General features: G+C 41.1%; 1 protein-coding gene across 1 annotated transcript in view; it reads right to left on the bottom strand.

The window, feature by feature from the left end:
* The window catches only part of LOC120224591 (sperm-associated antigen 17-like), a gene marked incomplete at its 3' end in the record, with an annotated part of 146,017 nt that overhangs the window by 108,685 nt on the left and 12,617 nt on the right, over nucleotides 1-24,715 (bottom strand). The window lies entirely within an intron of this gene.

The raw sequence follows: 24,715 nt of genomic DNA, 5'->3' as shown, positions 1-24,715 counted from the left end.
TTCAGTAATCCCTTTCTCTATTATAATGATAAATTCTCTTGAGAAGAAGCAGTTGGTTGGAGATTAAGAATGGAATTCACCGAATTACCCACTGTGCAGTGCTGAGAGGCAAGGTCAGGCACACCAGGTCTAGTGCTTTTGCACACTAATAACCTTATGGGGAAACGGAACAAGCAAACTTGATAAAGACATTGGGAAAGAGAGTAAATAATAAAGGAGGGCACACTAACCATGTGTCTTCTCTACACCTCACTTCTCCCATTTATAAAATAAAGGAGTTGGACAGGGCAATATCTAACATCCTCTCTAGCTCCACTCTAGAAATCTGATTCAAAAAGAGTAAAACTTCCTGTTAGTGGATTACAACACAACATCTAAGATGAGGTGAAAGGATATTACACAAATTTAATGACATGCATAATTTTCTGTGGGTCTCTATGATTTCTGTCCTGTCCATGGGCAGGGTGGTGACAGAAGTAGGATTTGGGGGGAAGCAAAGTCCTTAGTGCAAATTCTTCCTTAGCATCAAATAATCAGTACCCTTAGTCTCTTTCTTCTTTCCGTGGAAACTTACTAACTACCTAACAAAACCCACCAATGTTCCATTCAAAACAAAAACCATGTGTGAAAGCAGAAAAATATACACTTTGCATATTTTATCTACAAAGTGTATGTGTGTGCGTCTCTGTTATACTCGGTTTAAGGCCTTTTTCGTTTGTTTGCTAATTCACCATAGGAAGACTGAGCATCTGCTTTTTAAAATATTCTGATTTTGAAAAGTAGGTATGACATATATAATGTATTCTTTAGCCAAAAAAAAAAAAAATCCACTATCACATGACTTTTTCTGCCTTGGATGCCTTTCTTTTTACTTGTCCGCTCGCCTAAGTCAACACTGCAACTATAATCATTAAAGAAGGAAAATCTCATGTATTCTCACAAGGAAGTACATGGTTCCTGAAAAGGCAATCCCCCCAGCTTCCTGTCAGTTATACTTCCTGACACCAAAGATTTTAATGGCTGCCTCTGCCTTATCCCTTCCCCAGGGCAGATAGATGTCTTTGCCAATATCTGAGACCTAATGGTAACAAGGAAGGGCTGCCTCTCCAATCTTTGGGGGACAATTCAGAAAGAGGGCATCACAGTACACCATCCAGGCACCATCAACCATTAGTATCTGGTGTCAAAGGCAGGTGTTGACTATTTCAGACCAGAAAAAAATAAGGGAGGAGGAGGAAGGAACTAACAATTATTGAAATCTGCCATGTGCCAGGCACATGTTATCTCACTGAATCCCTGGGTAATCCCTTTAAATAGGTGCACTAATACTTTGTAGATGGAAAAACAGAGACCCAACGAAGTTAAACAACTTGTTCAAGGTCATTTTGGCAGAACCTCATGAAGACCACATACATGGCTTTCAATTTTGTAATGATTTTAGAACAGTTATAGAGCAAGTCTTTGGGGTCAGGATGCCTTTCCATAATCCTTAAATTGCACCTAATGGCTACCTCATTCACAGTAAACATAATCAATGAAGATTTATATCACATGTCAAAGTGTATAAACCTTCAGAAATAGATGACGTAGTAGTAAATTCTTAAGACATCTTACAATTACTTTTTTTTTTTTAATCGATAGTTTTACAAAGGCGCAGAAGTTAAGGAAAGTCCCTAAGATTATCTCTCTCCAAGCCAAATGTTCTTGTTACTTCACTCTGGATGCACTTTAACACAAGATCTGTTCCTTTGATTCATGGCACTGTACTGAAAGTTCTGAGCCCCGTGTCTCCACTGGAAGAGGTCTGGAGAGTCCGGCGGAGACCCTGTTTTTCTCATCTGCACTTGCTCGGCCACCAAACTCCTGCTCCCAGAATAGGATCTGTTTGGAAAAATGGGACCCAGGAAGGACTTTCTCTGAGACATGGATTAGTGTCTAATCACATTGCCACTGTCCGTGAAATGGACCCATGGGACAGTTAATAATGCAAATCAAGAATGTCTACAGAGATGGGTGTGCTCACTGGCATGCTGCACTAGGGGGCAGCGACGTGTCAGGAAATGCGCAATAGTCAACTAATGAGCAAGTCCTCGCCCTGGGGTCTAATTAGGAAGAATCCTTCAATGAACAATGCTTGGCGGAAATCGTTTCTGAGTCTTTCTCTCAGGACTTCGGGATAACTGTAGATTCCAAATGTCCATGAACTGGCAGCAGTTTTCGAAATAGAAATTGTTTTGGGAAAAAATGGGACACAAATTAGATTTGGCGAAAAAGCTATTAAAAACACGCCGCCACCCATATCCCACCCCAGCACGCAGTTAAACAGTCCTTAAATTTGCGTTTACAGGGCAGCAGGAGAAATCAAGTACAGAGAAAACAAGTGTGGACCGGCCGTGGGGGGAGAAATGCACACACACCATGCACACTGGTGAGTCCTGAACACACAGCCACCTGCGGGGGAGTTTGTTTAACACAGTTCAAGAAGTTTGGGGTGACTCTTAGCTTACGCCTAGACAAAGAAAACATTAATCGTTTTAGAAAAACGAAGCTGGGTGTACCCTACGGTGAAGGATCTAGGGGTTTAGTCTGGGCACACCTCAAACACCTTGGCAAATAAAGCCGGCTCTCTGTCGCCTGGAAGTATACTGAACATGGCTATGGCGGAGTCTTGCCTTCTAGCAGTTATTGATAAAGTCATTCAAAGGATGGAATGAAGTCATGTGTGGACACAACCCATTACCTTTTATTTACTTTACCAGCCTCACCTAATGGAAGCTTTGCAGGAGGGCCCCTTAACCCAAACACAGACATCCTGGCCTTCCAAAGCAAGAACGTATTCACGTTAATGTGGAGAACCTGGGCATCTCACATGCACCCACTGTCCCAGAGACACAGGTTAGATTGGTAACTATTTTCCTTTTCCATATCACAAACTCACCAGATTTTACTTCAGCATTCCTACATTTTAATAGAATTACCAAAAATCCCCCTTCCAAAAATAAGTGAAAACTAGCTTTTGGACAATAGGAATGTGCTTCTTTCTAGTAGCACAATCAATCAGGTAGGGAAATGGCCATGGCAGGACACACGTGGGCTCTCCCTCTGCCTTTGCTGGCCTGGGTCGGGGGCCTTCTGCCCTCAAAGACCTTCCATGAGATTCCCACACTCTGTTATGTAGCACTGATCAAGCCTCGTGAGCTCTTGTGAACCAGCAGAGGTCACAACTGTTATCTGGAGGAGCCTACAAGCCCAGAGTAAAATCGATGTGACAACTGAAAAGTCAAATTCTGTTCAGAGTTATTTAACACTGTGCAGGTAAGCAGACCTATCCTTCGGGTTGATACTCTGCTGAAAAGATGACCTTCTTGTTAAGCAGATTTATTGCCAACGGGACAGGGATTTGTGAATGTCTTTCTCATACCCAGGTTTTTCCTAAAGGAGTCTTGGATCTCCATCAGCAAAAGAGTGTTAGTGTGGGCTGTTGGCCAGCAGAAGAAATGTTTTTATTACATAGAACTGGCTGCTACAATCGTATTTGTTAAAAAGGGGTTATAACTATAAAGAAGTTGGGGATATAGGTTAAAAGCAGGTATGCATTGTTATCTAATAAACAAAAACAATACAGCTTCCCAGGATATGCACTTATCTCCTTTGCCTTTACTAAACAAATTCTTATTATAGATTCTTCTCTAATTACAGACCCCTCACAATCTCTGATAAATACTGTAGTCTGACAAATGGTCATCATGCTATTAGAACTGCTTCTTACTTAGGAGCTGGTTCATGTGGCTGTCATGTTTTCTCAACTGGATCACGAGCTCAACTGGATCATTAGGTCAGAAATTAGGTTGAATGGCTTTTGTACTTCATGGTGCCCACCAGTAACTGGGAGATACAGCAGGGATTTCTATAAATATCTGTTGATCAGTATTTTAAGGCAACAGAGAATGTGCTTGGACGTTGAGATTTTGACCTGTGACTCATAAGGCACTAAAAGGTAGCGAATCATGCAACCGTGCCACATTCACAGCCCGCAGCACTGAGGTCTCATAGGAGGGAAGCAGGCTGTATCTGGTCCAGCGTGGTTTATAGCAGGCGTCTGTGACCAGGGTTTGGGGACTTCGGCCCTGCAGTTGTGCCTCTGCTAAAACAGGTTTCCTGGAGTGGCTCAGTGAGCAACCAGATGGTAGAGGAAGGAGGCAGCTCTTCCAGGTAAGAGGGGCAAAGCCCAAGTCTCAGATACAAACACGCATGGACTATAAAACCACTCCTCCCTCTCCTTTCCTGCTTTCTCCCATCACCCAACAAGAGGGACCTCAATGGCCTGCTCCCTCTTGCCCCCCACCTAACTGCATACATGCTGCAAGTTCCTTGACTCCTATCGTGGTCTTTTTGAAGTTCTTCTGTGCCTGATTTTATGTCAAGAGAACATCAGGGTGGGGTGGAGAGAGACAGAGGTTGCACATAGTATCAGTGGCTGGACACGCAGAGCTTGAACCTGACGCTTGCCTCCTGCAGCAACATCACCGCCCCATCCTTCCTAACCTTCTGACCCCCATCAGGAGGGGGCTGGATCTGACCCTCCCCCCCCCCCACTTCTCATTGCCCTGGGAGGTTGTGGCAATAACGGGAAATTCCACCAGGGTGGAGGCATTGAAAGGACGGCAATATTAAATGCCATGAATCAGGGCTTTGCCCCTAGAGGACGGGTAGAGAAACTGACCAGCATGTTGCCGCGCCTTCCAGGATGGCCTGCGTGTCTAAGACTAACTTAGAGATGATTTTGATCAAAAAGGCCAAGACTGTCTCTGGAAAAATATTGAGGGCCAAGCAGATTCTCTCCACCTATGGGGCACCTGGGTGGCTCAGTCAGTTGGGCATCTGACTTCAGTTCAGGCCATGATCTTAAGGTTTGTGAGTTCAAGTCCTGCACTGGGCTCTGTGCTCACAGCCCAGAGCCTGGCGTTTCCTTTGGATTCTGTGTCTCCTTCTCTCTCTGCCTCTCCCCCACTCACGCACACGTGCATGAGTGCTCTCTCTCAAAAATAAACATTAAAAATTTTTTTTAAAAGTATTCTCTCCACCTATCACATTCCCAACCCTCAATAATGATGGGCAGCGTGTGCTGTGTGAAGTGATATTGTTGCCCACACTGTTTCTGACCCAGACGTAAGTGCCATCCTTCTGAACGGGCTTTCAGAAAAGCAGATGACAGAGTGAGGAGAGGGAGGCCCTCTGGGAGGAGCAGGGTCAACCCACACCAAGGCTCGTCTTTCCTCCCAACCACCTTGGGGTACTTTCCCACTCAGGCATCTGAGTCACTGGCATCACTGCTGTAAGAGGGAGGGAGTCCCCCAGCACCCCTCACCCACAGGCTCCCTCACATTTTAGTGACCTCTGGAGAAGTGCGGGTCAATGTGGCATAGTGATTGGGAGCCTGGGCTCAGGCGGCCAGCTTTCAGATTCTAATTTTAATGCACCGTCTGTACATGAAATGATGCTCAGCATCCCTCATCATCAGGAAAATACAAATCAAAACCACAGTGAGATACCACCTCACGCCTAACATGGCTAACATGAACAAATCAGGAGACTATAGATGCTGGTGAGGATGTGGAGAAACAGGCACCCTCTTTCCCTGTTGGTGGGAATGTAAACTGGTGCAGCCTCTCTGGAGAACAGTGTGGAGATTCCTCAAAATATTAACAACAAAACTCCCCTAGAACCCAGCAATAGCACTGCTAGGAATTTACCCAAGGGATATAGGAGTGCTGATATATAGGGGCACATGGACCCCAATGTTCATAGCAGCACTCTCAACAATAGCCAAAACATGGAAAGAGCCTAAATGTCCATCAACTGACAAATGGATCAAGAAGATGTGGTTTGAGCGTGGGTGGCTCAGTCAGTTAAGTGTACGATTTTGGCTCAGGTCATGATCTCACGGTTCGTGGGTTTGAGCCCTGCATGGGGCTCTGTGCTGACAGCTAGCTCAGAGCCTGCAGCCTGTTTCAGATTCTGTATCTCCCTCTCTCTCTGACCCTCCCCTGCTCATGCTGTCTGTCTGTCTGTCTCTCTCAGAAATAAATAAAAACATGTAAAAAAAGAAGATATGGTTTATCTATACAATGGAATACTACATAGCAATGAGAAAGAATGAAATCTGGCCATTTGTAGCAACGTGGATGGAACTCAAGGGTATTATCCTAAGTGAAATAAGTCAGGCAGAGAAAGACAGATACCACATGTTTTCACTTATATGTGGATCAGGAGAAACTTAACAGAGGACCATAGGGGAAGGGAAGGGGAAAAATAGTTAAGGAAAGGGAGAGACAAACCATAAGAGACTCTTAAATACTGAGAACAAACTGAGGGCTGATGGGGGTAGGGGAGAGGGGAAAATGGGTGATGGGCATGGAGGAGGGCACTTGTTGGGATGAGCACTGGGTGTTATATGGAAACCAACTTTACAATAAACTATATTTAAAAAAAATAAAGTTACATTCTTTTCAGAGCTCTTGGAAAAAAATGTGAGAGTATGGCAGAAGGGGGGCTTTAAATCATTTTGTACTTGGTAGAGGCCAGGCAGAGACACAGACTCATCCCTAACTGTGCAAGAGATGTGGGCTGGAGTCCGGGGGAGAAGCACAGAGCTGACCAAAGGGACAGTGAGCCCTGAGGAAGTCGCACAAAGGGCTCAGGGCAGACAGCTGCACCAGACTAATTCTCATTCAAGATGGAGACACGCTCCCTCAGCTTAAAAAATAAATAATATGATCGCATGTTTGGTATGTGCATTGCAAATATTAATCTGTTTAATTGTATGGCTGCAGACCTAAAGCTCAGATACCACGCAGGGCTAGTTCTTAAAAACGAAAATGAAGTGATTAAAGTTTATTTTTGATAGAGAGCGTTCATGCACCTTTCTCTCCAGACAAGCTTCCTGGCCTGTGGGCATATTCTGGCTCCCCAGGACCCCTTACAGAACTTTCTAGAATTCATCACCCCCTTCTCCTGGGCAGGATACAATTTATCCACATCACCTCCTATTCAGCTCAGGGTCTTAATACTTGATTTGTTAGCTAGACAAATTAATATACCCCACAGCATTAGTGACTGGGACCATCTTAGAGTTTTGTTTTTTGTTTTTCTTTCTCCATGCTATTTGAATTTTCAAAAAAAGAATCTGAGCAACTCTGGGACTAGCTCAAAGGGATGCCCTTCTAACGGGGGTATGTTAGCAGTGGTCTCGGCCAGTGGAAGAGGCTAGCCTAGAATCCTACCACCCAGACGACTTCCTACTTTGCTCATTGGCCTGGCGTATCGTAGCATTCAATAAATGTTTCTTGAACTTAGCAGCCAAAACCACACACTAAGGAGAAGTTTTTACATGTGTTTAGAATGGGAATGACAGCTAAGTATGTGGCATTTTATCAGGCACTCTCAGAAGGAACTGTGCCTCTGAATCCCTAAGCATTTGAATCAAAGAAAGGACATATTCCTTTGATATGTAGATGACACTGTAATGTCTTCTATTCACTGATGAGAGCTTGGCAGTCCAGAACCATCTTTCCTGTGCATGTACTCACTATCTGGCTGGGTTTCCTTCTTCATAAATATTAAATGTGATCACTAACTAAAATCATTGAAGTTCTGGTGCAAAGACACAGAGGGCTTTGTAGCGCGATTCAATTCTGCCTTTGTGGTTTCTTAGACAGATGACCTTGGGCCTACCTTTGTGACTCAGTTTCTCATTTATAACGATGGACCTAATAATACAAGCTTCCAAAGGGATTTTCAGGGCTCTGCTGAACAAATATACCTAGGATCATTTTGTAAATTGCAAAGTACTGCACAAAGGTAAAATGTTAATAGATTAAATAATTCGTATTTCCCTTAGAAAGTTCTGCAAAAATGGGTTCCAAGAGGTGATTGCTTCTTTACTCTTGAATTTGGGTATGTCCTGCCGATCTTCTTTGGTTTAGCCTCTGAGGTTGGCTGTTTGATTGTTTTTCTTTCATTTTTCAGAGTCCTTGGCCCATCCCACCGATCTAGCACATGAGCCTAATTCGGTTTTGCTCCGTACATCAGAGAGTTTTAAGACAGCTATTAAAACACCACATGGAAAAGCTTTGCAGGGAATTCTACTCCACAGAGAAACCACAGAAACCACTACACACCTTAACTATCTCCCCACCCCCAACAGTTGGCTAAAATTACGGCTCCATTATGTTAGTACAATCCAACCAGCTTTATTGCTTGGAGCAAAATCTGAGGTCCTGAATGAGCTTCAGAACATAAAAAGTAAGGCAAACCTCAAAAGGAAACAAGCTTCTTTGGGTTTTCAAACAAATATTACATATCAGAGGCATTCTTCTAACGGAGGAGACCAAGCAAAGAGAAGAGGGGTCCTGCTAATTGCTCCACAAACGTAAAACTGGAATCAGGGACTCACCCCAAAGAAAGGAGATCCCTTTTCATCATCAGATATTAAAGGCTGCAACTTGTCATCAACTCCATCCTCAGACATGAGACTCTCTTGTCCCTTCTGCAAGTCCCCTTCAGTGTTGAGTTGCTATCTCCCACATTAAAAATGAAGATATATGTTCAAGACTCAATATTAGCTCATTATTACCCTATTTTTGACTTTCTTTAGTTTTTGTTTTTTCCCATCTTCATTTCTCTATTTTATTTGTTTATTTTTTAAACATTTATTCATTTTTGAGAGACAGAATCAGAGCATGAGCAGGGGAGGGACAGAGAAAGAGGGAGACACAGAATCTGAAGCAGGCTCCAGGTTCTGGGCTGTCAGCGCAGAACCCGATGCAGGGCTTGAACCCACAGACCGCGAGATCATGACCCAAGCCAAAGTCACTTGCTTAACCAAATGAGCCACACAGGTGCCCCTTCTTTTCTCTATTTTAAATGCCATTTGTCCACTGAACATTGTGGGTATGTTCCATAAATTTGTACGGCCTTGGCACTGAGGCTACTCAGAGGAAAAGAATAACCAGCCAATACTCTTCTTAATGCATCATCCATGCCCCATAGCTGCTGAGTTAATTATGCGCCATGGACAACTCATTTTCCTGCAGTTAATCCAAGTGTCCTTACTTATCGTTTGTTTACTACACAGGCACTGATGGAGTTTAATTTCTACATTCATATGGAGTGAGTACGGGACCCCCAAGGACGCTTCTGACGGCTACAAGAACACAAGACTGTCTTGATTACAAACACTCTATCTTATTCTCTTCCAAATTCAATGAACTATTCAAGAAATGCCAATATTCTGGCAAGAAATTATGATGTGGGAAGGAAGGAGAATCTGAGGATGGTCCTGGGGCAGTGCCAGGTCTTCTATATACCCAACGCTGGCCATGCTCATAGAGAATGATGGGGTCAATCTGAAAACTCCCGAAGGGTGTCTCAAAAAAGCTGTGAGGGAGCACCTTGAGCAAGAATGTGCTCAGGAATCTGTGATCTGCCTCAATTCAACAAGAAGCAAGCAGCAATTCCACCAAAAAAATTTTTGTTAAATTAGTGTGATTAAATCTCTGTGATGTAAGAAACTGCAATGGTGACACAAAAAATGGCAAAGATAGGAGTTTGAAAGTAAGCAAACAATATTTATATTTCAAAATAAGTTTCTTAAAAGACTTTCTCTTTGTTCAGGCTACTTAATGACCTCAACTGCTCTGACTGGCGCATCAAGGGGGTTAGGATTCACAGCTTTCCAGAGCTGGCATTGTGCAGTGACCTTGACTTTCCAGCCTCTCAGAAAGCAGGAGTTGTTCAATGAAGGCCAGAGGTGGTGGAGATCTGTCTCTGGGGAGAAAACTGGAGTACGACCCCCAAATTGACAAGCAAAGTGTCAAAAGGACTCATCAATATCAACCAGTCCTGGCAGGTGGGCAGATTAGAGCGTGGGTGGGTGTCTGCGGCCGTTCTCTGGATCTCTCTCCTAGAATGCTCATGACTTTCTTCGGATCTCCACTCCACTGCCACTGTGTTAGGGAAGAGATCCTTAGGAGGCTCACAAGAAGGTGGGGTGGAGGAGAGCCAGGAGGGAAGGCATCACTGAAGTCAGGGGAGGAGCGGTGTATATCGTCAAAGGCAATTAGAAGGTTACCAGTGACCTTAGCAAGAGCAGTTCTATTTGAATGAAACTGCTTCCTGCTCATTCCTTCACTCCTGCGACACCATCCACCCTCATAATTCACATATCTCCTTCACAACATGAACCTCATGTAAGGACCATGTGACTAGGTATTCCAAGTTAATGATTATGATAAATTTCAAGCCCTCGATCTGGATATGGTTATTAATTTTCTCCAATTACACAGGTACATGGAGTCTATTTATTGGTTACATCAGGGCAGTAATTCATTATAATTATTCCTCTCCTATTGACTCCCTAATATAGTCCTTACAATAGCTCTTTCAATGGTGTAATAAAAAGAGCACTGGCTTTAGTATCAGAAACCCTGGTTATTAGTCCTGATTCCAACCACATGGTCTTGGAAAAACACTCGATATTCAAAATCTGGGCCTTAGTAAAAGAATGCTTATAGCAGAGAGTCATTCATTCATTCAACCAATATTTACTGAGGAGTTACTAAGTGCCAAACACTGAAATGGGCATTAGGAATAGAATGCATGGGCATAGGACATAATTGCTATCCCTTTATTTATTTATTTACATGTATTTATTTTTGAGAGACAGAGTGAGACAGAGAGTGAGCAGGGGAGGGGCAGAGAGAGGGAGACACAGGATCCGAAGCAGGTTCCAGGCTCTGAGCAAGCGCTCAGCGCAAAGCCCGACGCGGGGCTCGAACCCACAAACTGTGAGATCATGACCTGAGCCGAAGTGAGCTGTTTAACCAACTGAGCCACCCAGGCACCCCATAATTATAATCCTTAAACCGTATCAGCCTAGGAAGAAAATACACAAATGAAAGGGAAAAGAGACTATATCTAAAAGTATTTCATAACTATAAACCACTGTACAAAGTATTCCTTTTAATTAGCATATGGTTCATCCTAATTTATTCACTAATAATTAACATTTACTATGTGGGTACCTATGTTGTATGTGCTACTCTAGAAACGGAGGGTACAAAATTAATAAGAGCAGTTAAATGTAATGAATTCTATCTGTGCAACTAAACGTGGTAGACTTCAAAACACAAGGAATGCTGAATAATAAAAGACAAATTGCAGAACTGGTAAATAGAATATGGAAGTTAAAAAATAAAGTCATCAATGGTACATCTAGTAACCATACAGTGAACAATACTATATATCATTCATGGATATAGATAAAGAAGTACATCGATAGACTAAGAAGATATACATTATATTCTTGTTAGTGTTTGTTTCTGGGAAGAGGGTGAAAGGGATGGTATAGGGGATGGCGGTAAGGACAAAGTTTTCAGGGGTTTTTTCAGTTTTTACTTAGAAAAAAGACAAACTAGCAATTGCCAATTTTTCATGATACAATTTTCCATGATACAAATGTGCCTGTTATATTATCCTTTGACCTTCTCTGCTTTTTTTAAAAATTATTTTAAGTTTTTTTTTTTTTTTTTTCCTGAGAGAGAGGGAGACAGCATGAACAGGGAAGGGTCAGAGAGAGAGGGAGATACAAAATCTGAAACAGGCTCCAGGCTCTGAGCTGTCAGCACAGAGCCCGACATGAGACTTGAACCCACCAAACGCAAGATCATGACCTGAGCCGAAGTTGGACGCTTAACCGACTGAGCCACCCAGGCGCCCCTGAGCTTGTCTGCTTTTTAAAAAGTACTGGAAGAGAAGTCTCTGCTCTCAAAAGATTTCCACAGTCTAGTAGGGGAAACGATGTATGAAAGTCACAATGTAAGATGATATGCATTTTACTAGACCACATCTCTCTCTGTGTCTTAGGAAAAGTTCCATGGGCAGATGCCACTTAAAAGAAATAGCGAAAGGAATCCTTTGACTATGTCTCCTGCTTGTCCCCATTCTGTCTGCTCAGTGGCCTCACTTCCACTGCCTCAGAAAAGCAAGACTTTCTTGCTTATGTTTCCTCCCCTGTTCACATTTCATCTCAATGCATTCTTCATGAGTCTCAAGAACTTGCTCTTTTTCCTTGAGCTGAGGAAGATTCTAATCCCTTTTCTGCCATTCTAGAGCCAAAGATGCACTTTCCTTTGACCTTGTCTACAACTTTGTTCCTTCACTTCTCCCATCGGCCCTTTCCAGTTTTCCAGCCCTTCTTCTCCTTTCCTCTCTATGACATTTCACACACAGACAGCTACCTTTCCTAGTTCCAGTCTTCCCAGTAACCAATTCCCATCTGATCTTCTTTTCTTCATAATTGAACTCCCCAGAACATGTGACCTACACCTGAGGCTTCCATATACTAATAAGCCCCATATTTTTTTTAAAAAATTTATTATCAAGTTAGCTAACATACAGTGTAGTCTGGCTTCAGGCCCAGATTCCAGTGATTCATCACTTACATACAACACTCAGTGATCATCCCAACAAGTGCCTTCCTTAATGCCCATCGCCTATTTTCCCCACCCCCATCCCCCTCAGGTTTTTTTTTTTTCTGTATTTAAGAGTCTATAACTTATGGTTTATCTCCCTCTCTGTTTTTATCTTATTTTTCCTGCCCTTCCCCTATGATCATCTGTTAAGTTTCTCAAATTCCACATATGAGTGAAATTATAGGATATCTGTCTTTCTCTGACTGACTTATTTCACTTAACATAATATCCTCCAGTTCCAACCACATTGTTGCAAATGGCAAGATTTCATTCTTTTCCATTTCTGAGTAGTATTCCATTGTGTGTGTGTGTGTGTGTGTGTGTGTATAAAATCACACACACACACATACACACATATCTTCTTAATCCATTCATCAGTTGACAGACATCTGGGCTCTTTCCATAATTTAAGCCCATGTTCTTAAACTCTGTAGTCTTATTTCCAACTCCCTACTTGACCACCATTACCACCACCACTCACCCTATTGAAATTATATCCTTGAAGGTCACTAATGGTGTTCCTATCACAAATATAGTTGCCTTGCCCTTTTCTCCCCGCATCTCCATAGGTGGGAGACTTTACCTTGTCCCTAATCTAACTTCCAGGACTCCACTCTGTCTTCATTCTGTCTTTACCCCTTTGGATATTCTAGCTCTGACCATCAGGCTCTTTCTTTTCTTTCTGTTTCATACATGAGGATCTTTTAGATATTCCACAGGATTTGTTCTTAACCTTCTGTTCTTCTCCTGACACATACTCTCTATGGGACATTTTAGCCGTCCCATGGCATCCACTGTCACCTGTCTACTGACAATCCTTAAGTTTATGTTTCCAACCATGGACTATGAGCCTGTTTGACTTCCTGATGAATTTTTCTACTTTGATGTTCTACCATCATCTCAAACTCAGTATATCTAAAAACTGAGCTCTTCACCTCTATATATCCTAAAAACAAAACAAAGTCTTCCCCATCACAAACAGTCCATGTCATTCAAGTTCATTCTGCTAAATCAGTTCATTTCTGAGACTTCCCATTTCTCCCAGTCATCATAACTTTGAATCCTCTCCCATTCTCCTCTTGGCTGGCAGCCACAGTTGCTTTCTTCCCAGGGTTTCCTGAATATGCCTCTTTTTATTTTCATGGCTATTCTCCTAGGTCAACCTATAGCTACCTTGAATCTGGACTATTGAAAACAACTTCCACAGGGTATAGTCAAGCCTCCAGCTTCTTCTATCTCTGATCAATTAATTTTCCTAAGACATCAAATTCATCATTCCACTCTTCCTTTACAGAATGTATTTTAATTGTCAACTTTTGGACTCTAATGGAGTAGAACTCAAAGCCCTTCACCTGCCCTTCCTCAGATATTTTGAATACCATACCATCCATTACTTTTCTAAACTCTTAGAGCTCAGCAAATATCTCTGTGTAAAATCTTGAGCTTCAACTCTCATGTAAATAAGAATAATATGTTTAAGGTTGTTGTGAGGATTCACCATAATAGTATGTATAAAGAACCTAATACAGTGTCTGGTTTATGGCTTACTGCATGTCACAAATATGCTGTATGTTTTCTCAGTTCTCTGATCACCTCAGCCTGGTCTTTTTATACAGAATATCTTCCTTCCAGGTGAAATTCCTGCCTGATTCTCCCCAGCCCTTCTCTATGTCCTCTACTTATCTATAAAAACTCACTGTCAGTACTATGGTAGTAATATGGTACATACATGTGGTCACCATACTAGTATAGGTCTTAAACATTAGCATGCATCAGACACATGCTTGATAAAGCACAAATTACTGAGCTCCACTCTGAATCTGTAATTTGGTAAGTCTAGGGTGGGAGCTGAGAATCTGCATTTCTTACAAGTTCTCCACTATGGCTGTGGCTTCTGGTCCAGATACCACACATTTAGGATGACTGGTATCTGTCATTCTCAGATTGTAAGCCCCTGTATAACAGGAATGCTGTACTGTTCCTTTTTCCACTGACCCACCCTCCCTCTTCTTTTCTCTCACTTTTTCTTTAAGTTTATTTACTATATTGAGAGAGAGAGACAGCATGTGTGAGTGAGTGGGGGAGGGGCAGAGAGAAAGGGAGAAGAGAATCCCAAGCAGGCCCCATGCTGTCAGCTTGGACACAGGGTTCAAACTCACAAAACGTCAGATCATGACCTGAGTCAAAACCAAGAGTTGGACGCTTAACTGACTGAGCCATCCAGGTGCTCCATCCCTTTTCTATATACTCTAGGTAGTACGTAGGACACTAATTTAACATAGAATAAACAAATATTTTTCAACTGAATTTAACTCAAACTCCATATTCACTAGCTGGTGTAATCAGTCTTAAACCATTTCCAATATTTTAAAATCTACTGAAAGGGAATGACTTAGTGAATGGCAGGTAAATAAGATATTATTGGTTTATAAAGAAAAGACCATTCGATATAAATGCAGGCAGACAACCCTCAATTCTTCATGTTAGTGGAGAGATATAAGAACACTAGGAAGTAAAAGAAGAAATAAAATTATTTATATTTTCCTTTGGAATGGATTTTAGAAGTTATATTTTTGGATGGGCCCATCTTACACTCTAGAAGTTCATAATAATTTAAGTATTTTCCCCATGAAGGGATGTTTCTGTATCAAGGATCACTCTCTGCCTTCTCTAAAACAGATGATGGATGGGCGGGAAGGAGGATTAGGAGGCAAGTGTCAATAGCAAAATAGAACAGAGGAATGAAAATGGAGAAAACTTTCAGAAGATAACGAAAGGGAAATTCTATCTCCAAACCTGGGGAAGATAATGGCTGGCCACTCAATAATGGCCTCCTCTCCCTGTGGCCTACCCACATCTCAGCTACTCTTGGACTGAAGGCATATTATGTAAAGAGACTCCTGGTCCGTAGCTGATATTTTCAATGTTTAGAATTGACAAGTGGGGAAAGTCTATAAAGACTGAATAAGAAAGATCTAGAAAGGTATCCACCTTGCCTCGCTTGACTTTGTTTTAACCTCACTTTTTCCAGTCCAAGCTAGAGTATAGACCATTTCCTGTTGAATTAATTTAAAACATGTCAAGCACAACTGTTCTGTGTCTACATGTTTATTTGTTTGACTGAAAACTTTGATTGACCAAATTAAGCTGTATGGTTTTAAAGACTTTTTTTAGAAGCTGAAATTCAAAGGAGAGAAGAAACTTTCAACCTGCTTTTGCTGGAACATGGGCTCCTATAATATAATTAGAGAGGCACCTGGGTGGTTCATTTGGTTAAGTGTCAGACTTTTGCATTTTGGTTCTGGTCATGATCTCATAGTCTGTGAGATCAAACCCTGCGTTGGGGTTCTATGCTGATAGCATGGCACCTGCTTGAGTTTCTCTCTCCCTCCCTCTTTCTCTACCCTTCCCCTGCTCTCGTGCATGGGTGCACGTGTGTGTGTGCATGCTCTCTCTCTCTCAAAATAAATAAATAAATACAAAAAAAAAAAAAGAATTGGATGTGGTGATGAGGCCAACAAACAGATAAAGTAAAAGGAAGAATTCTAAAGAAACTGAAAACAAACTTTCGGTGAAGCTGCAATGGAAAAAGTGAAGTATATGTCATGGGGGATGAGCTGGCTTCCTCAGTTGTTTTGGTGATGATGCTAATGAGGGTACAGCCAGAGGTCCCTCTTCCTGTATGGACTTCACACTTGGAAATTCTGCTCCACATGACCAAAACCTTTGATCTCTAGATAAGATAGCTCATTACCAAGCACAGAGCTACTAAGCGAAAAACCTTCTTAAGCAAAACAGGCCATTTCATTACTTAACATTTTTTAACGCTTACTCATTTTTGAGAGACACAGAGAGACAGAGTCCGAGCGGGGGACTGGCAGAGAGAGAGGGAGACACAGAATCTGAAGCAGGCTCTAGGCTCCTGAGCTGTCAGCATGGAGCCTGATGCAGGGCTTGAACTCCCTGACCATGAGATCATGATCTGAGTTGAAGTTGGAAGCCCAATCGTCTGAGCCACCTAGGCACCCCAGGCCATATCATTACTTTAAACATAATTTAAAGCATATAGTCTTCTGACCTGAAGAGTCCTCTTCATCACAAAGAGTAGTACTGTGTAATATATCTATAGCCACTTCCATAGCAAAGGTTGAAACTATGGTCATAATAAGCCATTTTTCCACATTTTCCAAGGTTAGTGCTAAATGCAGAAGGTATGCAAGACAAGATAAACAGTGGGCTTTCTTTAATGTTTCACTTTATAATTACAAGAACAAGTATAAAGAAAAACCATTTTTATACTTGCTTAGCCTTCTAAATATGTGAAGTTATAAGTGGTTGAACTCAATATTCCTAACCCTAAACTAATTTGACCCCAACTCAAATATTACATACATATATGGAATCATGTACATTTTTGGAGACCATGTTTTTTCACTGGTGTTTATATAATTTGGGGGGCCCGTCTCCATTTCTATTTCAATATGCACTGCCTGAGAAACTGGGCTATTGCCTGCACCACCCAGGGTGACCTTGGGGCTACACACCATAGTCATATTTAGCAGAAGACGCAATAAGAACAACACAAAGAATAATGATGGTGAGGGATGAGGACAAGGGGAGGCCAGGAAATGGACTTTAATCTTAGAAAGCATTTTGCAAGTGTTCATACCAAAAATATTGAGTTACCATGGAAGTAGAGGAAGTGTGCTGTCATGGTCAGAGAACTGGCTTAAAAGCAAAGGTAAGCATAAGCTGGCCCTTCTCTGGATGAAGTATTAACAGTGGGGGTCCTAGGGATCATTCTTGAAGAGGTTTTCTTTAACTGCTTTTATAAAAATATGAAAATAGATTACAATGAAATCTAAAATTTCAATCCAAACCCGAGAAGTTTCTTTTCCTGTCATTTAGTCTAATTCCTTTGCAGGTGGAAAGAAAAATCTATGACATCTTGAGCAAGTTGACACAGATAGTGAGATGCATGTCCTGATTTCCAGATAGTGCACCTTCCTCTGCCACCATGCCTTGCCTTCATGATCAGATATTATGACAATGACACCATGCCAGGGGACAGCTCAGCACTGCAGGGAGATTTCACAAAGGTCTCTGAGCTGAGCAGGCACATATATCAGATGAGATTCAGTGTGGGAAGTCTAAGTGAATGCTTTGAGGAAAGCATAATCGAGTCATAAGTGCAGAGGCTTTGATGATCAGTTATAGGAAGTGTGTATATATGTAACGTTTCCCATAGTCATCAGCTCAATGTGCTACAGGTCTATTGAAGGGCCTTTGCTCATCCTATCTGGAAAAAAAACCCTATAAATTAAATAGAAATTATCATCCCACCATTTTACGAAACCAGAGGGTCTTTATACTTGGAAAGCTGTGCTGAGCTTTAGGCAAAAACTTAAAAGATTGAATAGCTGGAAAGATTGAAAGAATGGCAAATAAACTGGTCATGAGGAAGGAGGGACTTCAGTGGGTGGATTGACTAAAACAAATTTTGGAGAGAGAAGGAGAAATGTCCAGTATGTTTTAGTCTCTTCATGCTATTATAATGGAATACCACAGTCTCGGTAGCTTATAAACAACAGACATTTATTTTTTACAGTTACAGAGCCTGGGAAGCCCAAGATCAAGAAACTTGCAGATCCAGTGTCTGGTGAGAGCTCCCTTTCTGGTTTATAGATGGTGATCTTCTCACTAAAACCTCAAATGGAAGAAGGGTTGAAGGATCTCTCTGGGGTTTCTTTAAAGACGGCACTCATTCCATTCATGAGGGCTCCACTCTCATGACCTAATCACCACCTAATGGTCTTAATTTCAGTTCAAGTCATGATTCGAGGGTCATGGGATCAAGCCCTGCATTGGGTTCCATGCTGAGCATGGAGCCTGCTTGAAATTCTCTCTCTTTCTCTCTCTGCTCTTCCCCAGCTCAGGGGCTCTCTCTCTTTCTCTCTCTCTCTCAAAAAAAAAAAAAATAGATATAAGCAACTTGTACTCTCATACATTACTGATGGGGGTGTAAATTGCTATAAACCGTTTGGAAAACTCTACTGTAGTAGCTAAAGTTAAGCACATGTGTTTCGTATGACCCAGCATTTCTATTCCTAAGTATATACCCAAGAGAAAGGAGTACATATGTCCAACAAAAAATTTGTACAAGACCTTTATAGCGTTGTTTGTAATATTTCAAATTAGGAATGACTCAAATGTCAATCAGCAGGAGAATGGATAAGTAAATCATGGCATATTTACACAATGGAATACTATAATGCCATAAAAAAGAACATGCTACTTATACTGCAACAGCATGTATGAATTTCACAGACGTTACGTTAAGCAAAAAAGGATAAACTGTGTGTTAGTTCACTTACAGAAAATGCAAGAACAAGCAAAACAATTGATGATGTTGGAAGCCAGAGTTGTGTGAACTCCCTGGGGTATAAGTATTGACAGGAGAGGGCGTGAGGAAACCAGTTGTAGGTCTGGAAGTGTTCTATAGCTTCATCTAGATGATAGATTACAGGGGCGTATCCATAAGTCAAAGTGTATTGGGCTAGGCATCTTTCTCACAACAGAAAAAGAAGAAAACTAATGGAAGGTAGGAAGAACATGACTTAAAGGAGGGTAGTTTGAGTACAAATAATAAGAAGGACTACTGCATTTGTTTTGTTCTTTTTCCAATTAAGATTGACTGAGTACATTCCAGGCACTGTGTTCCAGAAAGGAGACTCAAAGATAATACCACTCACTTCTTGTCCTTGAGAATTTCACAGTCGCGTGAGAGGACAGACCCATCAATAACTCCAATAAACATGGTTAAGTACCATCAACATGTTATTCATAAGAACCAGGGAAACATGGTGAATTGAATGTAGGAAATGGGAAGTCAGGGATATTTTCATGGAGGAAGCACATGTGAACTGTGACTTTAAGAAAGAGAAGAAGTTCAATGAGTGGTGTAGGGGAAGGAAGGGTGTTCTAAAAAAAAATATATCTTATATATAAGAGCACAAAATTGCCCAGCAGGTTTGAGTTACCTAGTTGACAGGCATGACAGGGAGTCTGGGTAGGGGAGGGAAGACGAGGCTGGGATAGCTAGGAAGACTGAAGAGCCCACAAGTAACTGAGCCAGAAGCAGGAAGTGACACGGTCATACTGGCATTACAGAAAGACAACCCAGGGGGCCACAGAGGGTACACAGAGGGGAGAAGAGGAAGTGCTGATAGTCACTGACACGCAGTGTTCACTATGCTAACTTGGTGGCTGAACTGCAATGCAGGCTGGTTGGTAGAGAGAATAAAAGTAACTGTGCTAAGTGATAACATTAAGAATGTAAAATCTAATAACTTGCTAGTACAAACTGATCATTATAAGATGTTGCTATGACCATTGATAACTGGGGCTGCTGGCATCGTGACATCAAGGGGACTTTTGCAGCAGGTCTGTGGATCTGGGCTGTGTCCTAGCAGACAGCAAGGCCACATTGCACTTCCTTTTGTAAAGCATCCTTGGCTTCCGGAGAATCCCTAGTGAATCATCACCCTCAAACTCAAAGTATTGCTTTCGACTTGTTTCATTTTTATTTCTATTTTCATTATACCAAAATGCAACTCTGTGCATGTAGTTTGTGTAACATATGCAATTATGATAAATATTTTAAATAGAAATCCACAACGAAGAGACTTCAAAGTCTGGATATATTTCTAAAATTTCTTGTATGTATCATGAACAGGTAAATATTCTGGATTTTCATGAGATCAAAGAAGAGACTAATAATCAACCACAACCTGAGGCATGTTCTGATACTGTGCAAAAATCATTACAACATTAAAAGTGTTTGTATTTCTAAAATGGAAACAACTTGATTCTTTCAACATAAAAATCTGATTAACTTATTATCACGTGATATACATGTTGGATGGAAATAGAGCTCAAAGGTTGTGCTGTTAAAAGTTGAACAAACACTTTTTTAAATCAAACTCTGTGTTTTGTTAAAGGTCATGATTCCCAAAAAAAAAAAAAAAAATTGTAATCATTAATGAAGGAACACGTAAAGAACAAAATAAATCAGTTTCACCCAATAAAGTGTTTAAAATAAAATCTTCTTTTAAATCAAAGTATGTCAATAAGGTAGTTACAAAACAGTGCCAGAGTAGTAACATGGAAAAGTTTGCAGTTTCAGCCCACAATTTTTTTATTAAGGAGGCTTCATGTCCAGTGTGGAGCCCAACAGGAGGCTTGAACTCAGGACCCTGAGAACAAGACCCTGAGATCAAGGCCTGAGCTGAGATCAAGAGTTGGATGCTTAACCAAATGAGCCACCCAAGCACTCAACAGCTCACAATTTTGAAGAAAATGTCAGATGTTTTGTTTTCATCCCAACTCAGTATATATTCAATATATTCAGTATATATTCAGCTGATATAATAAAAGATATATATGAAATAAATCAATATTAGTGTCTTCTTCATAAATTTTCTATTTATTACTACATGGTTTTTAAATATATTTTTTAAATGTTTATTTAGTTTTGAGAGAAAGAGAGAGGGGGCACCTGGGTGGTTCAGTCAGTTAAGCATCCGACTTCGGCTCAGGTCATGATCTGATGGTTCATGGGTTTGAGTCCCACGTCGGGCTCTGTGGGGACAGCTAGCTCAGAGCCTAGAGCCAGTTTCAGATTCTGTGTCTCCCTCTCTCTCTGCCCCTCCCCTGCTCACGCTCTCTCTCTCTCTCTCTCACTCAGAGATAAATAAAACATTTAAATAATTTAAAGAAAAAGAGAGACAGACAGAATGTGAGCCGGAGAGGGGCAGAGAGAGAAGGAGACACAGAATCTTAAACAGGTCCAGACTCTAAGCTGTCAGCACAGAGCCTAAGGCAGGGCTTGGACTCATGAACCACGAGATCATGATCTGAATCAAAGTTGGATGCTTTACTAACTGAGCCACTCAGGTGTCCTTCTTTATTATCATATGTTAAACACCAGAGATAACTAAACAATGTATCTGAAGAGAGCTCAGGGTTGGACATTAGAGAAATACTAGAACCCAGCTAGGCAATTTTGAGCTGCAATGACTGAGAAGAAACCATGCCAAGTTTGTGTGTTCGTTTTAATGTAAATCTGAAGTGGGAGTGGTTAAACATTCCAAAAGTGCAACTAACTTTTAGGGATTTGGCTTCAGTGAAATATTCTACTACAAATTTCAATACTTTCTTAAGATTTGTAAGAGAGAAATGAAAATATGTTGCCCATATAAAATTAATAAAACAAACCATAAAAGGGATGTAGAAGATATATAGAAACAAATGAACGAAGAGCACAATTTGAAACCAAAGTAATCAATTATAAGAGAAAAACTATTATATTGCTTAATAAGTTATGCAGAAATGGGTTTATTATTTTATGACAAAAATGCAAAGTATGATGAATTATTAACCTCTTTCAATTTATTCAGTCTTAAACTTTAGCCACAGGATGCAATGTTAATCAAGATTTACGGTGATTCAAAGTTTTTAAAATTAAGCCAACTAATTAAATGTGACATCCAAGAAATGGTTTTGTGACCTAGTTGATAATAAATTAAATATATAAAAACTCAGACAATATTATGAAGGTTAGAAATCATTTCAACATAATTTTTAGAAGTTCAAAAGCTGTTTACAAAAGATCCAAAAGTATAATTTACTTTTAGTATGATGAGTGATATTGTTGATACTGAGAGAAATCCCCCACATACAGAGAACTGCAAATTGCATAATGACTACCAACTTAAAAGGAAAGTTATAGGAAGGCCCTACGTACATTCTTCGTGTCACTTCATGGCTGAGACAAGGGCAACTTTTAGGAAGTGAAATCCATCAACCAAAGGCCGCACCAACACTTCTGAAAACCAACAAATGATTTTGAAATCATGAGAGAAAGGTGATGACTGATAAGTACTAAAAATTATGCCATCCGGCAAGGGGTTTCACAAGGTACGCAGAGTTTAGTTTATATAAAGCATAAGAAGTAGTTTAATTGTTAAATTATATGTGGATTTCCACATAATTGTGCTGGTTAACAGATTTTAAATTTTCACTCCTGGATGCAGGCAGGCAAGAAGGGTGTTCGGAAGGCTATTGTAATGGTGTTGGGAGTTACGAGGGATGAAAGAGAAGGAACTGAACTAGAGAGGCAACAGGAATAGGATTTGCTGACCAATTTGATATTAGAAGAGACGGTGTGAGGGTGTTTCTAACTTCAGTGAACAGGACAGTTAGTATCAGTTCTGAACACACTGAGTTTGAAGAACATGTGTAACATCCAGGTGAAAATATATAAAAGAGTAATAACAATTATTATCATATAATAACATAATAATAACTATTATTATGTTCGTGCTGGGCTACATAGTATTCCACATTCCTTCAGATAGTTTATCTGATTTTCATGCTGCTCCAGTAAATATAGTAATGCTATTATTACCAGGAGTTCCTCCTTATTGAGCCCCTACTGTTCTTCCATTCAGCAATGTTATTTGAGCCCCTCTATAGGCCAGGGATGGGTGATATATTAGTCAGGAAGATAAATGCCTGCCCTCATGGAGCTGACGTTCTCATGGAGAAAAACAGACAATAATGAAACATATGTAAAGTAGACAGTCAGGAACAGAGTCAGGATTAAGTGGATGGAATGTGATGGTGTAGTTTAAATAGGATGGTCAGGGAAGGAGATATTTGAACAGATATTTGGTCAGGGAAGGAGATATTTGAACAGAACCCTAAAGGAAGGGAAAAAGTGACTCACATGATTATTTAGGGAAGGGTCATTCTGGGCAGAGGGCACAGTAAGAGCAAAGATGGCAATGTGCTTTCTGACAGAGCTGAAGATCAGCAAAAAGGCCAGTGTGGCTACCATGGACCGAGTGAAGGGGGCAGTCACAGAAGAGTTGAGATGAAGTCAAAGTAGTTAGCGGAGGACACACACACACACACACACACACACACACACACACACACAATCTTAAAAGCCCACAGTAGACCATTTGGATTTTACCCGAAGTCTTGTGCAGTAAGAGAACCACTCTGGCTGCTAGATGGTGACAAGACTCTACGTCATGAAGAACAGGAGTAAGAGACCAAGTTCCAAAGCTCTTGAGCTACCTATAGCTTAGACAGTTGATGATGGCTTGGATTAGGATGTAACAGTGGAGGTGGGACCAGCAGCATAGATTCTAGAAACATTTCCAAGGTGGGACCAACAGGATTTAATAAAAATTAATTATAGAGTGTATAAAAGGGGGAGAAAACAACGAATGCAAGATTTTTGGCCCTAGTGACTCACTGGGTGAATGGGGAGTCTGCTCAATGAGGTGAAGACTTGGCAGGAACAGGTTTGAAGGGGAAAATCTGGGGTTTGGGTTTGGAGTCTGAGATATTACATCCCAGATGTCTTTAAATCCCCACAACAATCGTTTTAATATCTTCAAGGGAGGTATGGCCACTGTCCCCATTGTAAGGTTGTAAAAACTTAAGGCTTTGAGACTTTTTTCAATTTAAGTTCTTAGAGCCAATGGGTTGAGACTAATCCTAGAACTCAAAGGAGAAAATAGGCCAGAAGACTGAGACAGTAAAATCCAATCAATGAAGTTAATTCAAAAGTATCTCTTGAAGATCACTGTGTACTTATTTATCACTCTTAGGTGTGTGTCCAAGAAGGAAGGAATTACATGTTAACCTTTTGCTACCTTCCAGGAATTTGCAATGTTGTAAGGGAATATAGATATAGTAGATGACTCTGAACTTGTTAGACCATAGCTCAAAGTAGGATAGCATTAAAGATAACAATCACTGGAGAGAGGGCAAGATGGCGGAGAAGGAAGGAGCTCCGTACTTGCACTCGCGCCCATACATCACACAGAAAAGATCTGAAGCCATTGGAAACCTTACAAAACCTGAGAGATTGGGAGAAAAAAGACGCAGAATCCACTGAGAGAGCCTTCTAACGGGAGTGCGAAGCGGGGAAGATAAAATTGGGCCGGGATCGGAGACTCCAGGGTGGGAGGCGATCCCCCTCTACCCTCTACGGGGAGTGAGAGGGGAAAAGGAGAGAGTCCGAAACAGAAAAACCTCCGCACGGGGGAGAAAAACCTCCGTTGGAAAGACCGTACTTGCCAAATACCTGCACACCAGGTCCCCTC

The sequence above is a fragment of the Hyaena hyaena genome, unplaced genomic scaffold (genome assembly GCF_003009895.1).
Source record: "Hyaena hyaena isolate Hyena2069 unplaced genomic scaffold, ASM300989v1 scaffold_1195, whole genome shotgun sequence".
Classification (NCBI taxonomy): domain Eukaryota; kingdom Metazoa; phylum Chordata; class Mammalia; order Carnivora; family Hyaenidae; genus Hyaena; species Hyaena hyaena.
This window is presented reverse-complemented; position numbering and strand designations above follow the sequence as displayed.